The sequence below is a fragment of the Mugil cephalus genome, chromosome 4, assembly GCF_022458985.1.
Source record: "Mugil cephalus isolate CIBA_MC_2020 chromosome 4, CIBA_Mcephalus_1.1, whole genome shotgun sequence".
Lineage (NCBI taxonomy): Eukaryota > Metazoa > Chordata > Actinopteri > Mugiliformes > Mugilidae > Mugil > Mugil cephalus.
The window spans coordinates 6,512,203-6,515,631 of record NC_061773.1 but is presented as its reverse complement, the minus strand read 5'-3'; positions in this window follow the sequence as shown (position 1 = coordinate 6,515,631).

Sequence of the window (3,429 nt, the reverse complement as noted above, 5' to 3'; positions counted from 1 at the left end):
GTCCCATCCACCACAAGAAGACCATACCTAGACTCTCCTCTGCACTGTTGTAAAATTCTAAATAATGACAAACAATGATCAAATGAAGATTTGAAATAGGTGATGCGTGTTTACAGCCGCTCTAAAGACAAAATATGGATCTGGAGCCAACTTATGGCTAATTTCACCCAAATTCACCTACTTCCTGGTTCAGGACGTCTGCTCTCAGAGAATCTCAGCTACAGGTGTATTAAGCCTAAAATACTTGTCTGAACATTATCTGTGTCAGTATGGTCTCTTCTAATGAGAAATGCACTTATTGCCAAATTCTTCTAGTGTAGAACAATTCCAATGAACACAGTAAGAGGGAAAATAAGAAAGAAATAACAATATGTTAATGTATGTATCATAAAACAGATTAAGTAGACTTTACCTTAATGTAACCTGTACAGGCTGGAAGTAAAAGACTACGACAAGTCAAAGTGGTGCTAACCAGCTCATTGAAGCGTCGTGTCAAAGACGGTGCATTCATGAAAATTAGTGAGCTGCTTAAATGTCCATTAGAGCTATATGTGGAGTGTTGACAGGCACCATTTAAGCTGATGATGATCTCCTTAAGCTGAACATGAACATGGAAACACCCGCACATGCGCTCGTATAGCACCACTCATTCATTTATTTAGCCTTACACAAAGTGGCCAAAGACGTTTAATTGGTAGTACTGGAGTACTGAGCTCAAAGCTGTCAAATGTTGGGGGTAATAAGATGATCTATGGGTGTGTTTTTAATCTAAATGCTGATTCCTCCAAAGACGGGGTGCCCAGAGGATGCAGTTAAACGAGATGGATGGGACTTAAAACAAAGTGCTGAGACGCTTTCTCCCTGAATAATTATAACACCTCTGGGAGTAGTGAGCGCACTCCGCTCTTTGTATACACGTGAGGTAGTAACTGTGTGATGTGCACATGGATAGGGCATAGTGATCCAGAGTTATCTCAGCTTACTCCAACCCGCCACAACATTATGACCACTGACAGGAGAAGGGAATATCATTGACCATCTTGTGACAATTCAGTGTTTTGTAGGGAAAATTTTGGACCTGCCATTTGTGTTGATGTCACTTAGACATGTAGCACCCACCTAGACCAGACCAGACACCCCCACCTCATAACAATCATACTCCTTGATGGCAGCAGGATGCAGACGGACAAAACCCACGTCCATTCTCTCTGATGAGTCACAACTGATATCGAGGCACAAGTGAGACCTACATAGTATTAGGAAGGTGGTCATAATGTTATGTCAGTATACATCATTATGTATTGTGATGCAATGATGACCTCAGCAGGTAAACGAACTCACACAGTTGGGACCCTGCTTTATGATAATGGAAATTTAAAGGATTATTATGGATTTTTAGCTTAAGATGACAATTTCTGTTGAAATTGAAAATTGGAAAATCATTTTCTTCATATTGGCTGAGACCTGGTTTTATTCACGGTGATATGTCTTAAAAAAAAGTCATAGAAGAAAAGAAACTTCAGTGGTGAGAAGAGGATTAAAAGAGCATCTAAATTATTATCCAAATTCATCTCAGACTGGCTTCCTCCAATTACCTGCCGTCCCACTAAAGCATTCATTTCTGCAAGCGCTGCTTTCTTACAGGACTCTCATCTCAAATGTGCTCAGCTCTTCTTTTGTCTCCAAGTATAAGGGTTCATTACGATCTGTGGGACTGTCTGCTCTTCTATTTTTCTCCCCCTGATGGAGCTCCCAGTGAAACACATAATATCCTGATAATTGATGATGATTCAGTCTACTCACATTTAAACATTTAATGTATTCAGAATTGTTTGGTACATTTTTCCTGTTAATTAAAAAAAAAAAAATGCTGTGTAGTCATTTTTACACATCAAAGATTTATTTATGTCAGGGCAGAACCAACATGTGCAAAAGCAGGACCTCACTTAAGTGGAATACATCTATTATTAATGCACCTGTGCTTTCCATACTGTGATGAGTCAAGAGGTCTGAAATGAAAATGTGGATTTCAGCTAAAAAAAAAAAAATACTGAAGTGTGTTTGCTACAGAACTCAAAACCCACGCAAAATGAAAATGATCTGCGTGACTGGACGTGGGAGCTTTTCATAATTTGTATGAAGTTCATTCTGCTCAAACTAAGACAAGATTCCCCCACAGATAATGGCGAGGAACTATATAAATGTCTAGTTTGAGTGTACGCACAGGTGCTGAAGCAAAAGAACTATTTGATGGCTCCTCTCTGTGCAGATAATACATAAACCGCTGTTTGTTTTTTAAGCTTACATGTTTTCACAATCTGGTGATATCGAATAAAACAGACACACCACAGAGAGCAACTTAATTGCGGATTGTGGGCTGTTTGTTTTGTCGTCTTCAACGCTGAATTATCAGGAAGCTACAAAGGCAGCTGTGGTCTGACTGATGTGAGCTGACCACTGGCTGTGAACACTCTGCTTCCGTCCTCTGTTATTTTGCTCGACATTAATTGGCATGCTCCAATCCAAACTCTGCATTCCACCCACATGCCCTCAACTATTGTAACGTAAACTACAATTCTATTTCAGGAGAAAATTGGTCCCTTTGTGTTAGCAGAGGGAATTATGCAACAAGCAGAGCAGGCTTGTCATTTTAATTGCCACTGTACTCAGGAAAAGTTCTTCTTTACCCAACCCCTGACTGCAAAGTAGCTATCGTGAATCCAGAAATTAAGCATTTTTCAAGAATTGTGAGATGTGTTTTGCGCGTGAGGTTGAGAGGAGGGTGGCAGTTATAGTAGAAAATGCAATGAAGACAAATTCACACAGAGTGAACTTTATGTCGCTGGCTGATTTTCTTTCTTTTTTTTTTCTTTCCTAGATTGAACTGGCTGTGCAGTCAGAATAATTGGACACAAAAATCAAACTGGTGCAGCAGCTACTTTTCTGCACCCCTCACTAATTGCTCAGGAAGGCTGCTGATGTAATGTAGTTTCGATTGAGGGTTAAAAAAAAACGGATTTATTTTTACCACTGCTGCCCATAAAGATATTAATAATCAGAATCGGTGCAGAATGCCAAGAACAACCTGAATTAAGGAGTTTTTAATCTGACAAAACGTGTTAGAATAAATCTCAAAATACGACCTTCACCCAGTCGAACTGCTGATTAAATGATATGAATTCTTTTGGATGCCATGGCCTTTTCCAGTGAAAAACAAACTCTGCATCGTGCCTCTTGAGTTTGTGAAGAGCTGTGCCACTCAACTGGAGTGTGATTCAGTTTTAATGAGATGGAGGTGAATGAGGAACTGGCCAGCCTTCACAGAGTGAAAAAAAAAGAAAAAGAAAAACAAAGTTGATGTTCATTTCACTTTTCTTGTAGAAGGATAGGCCTTTGCATAATCTTTTTTCGTATTACACTTTTCCATTT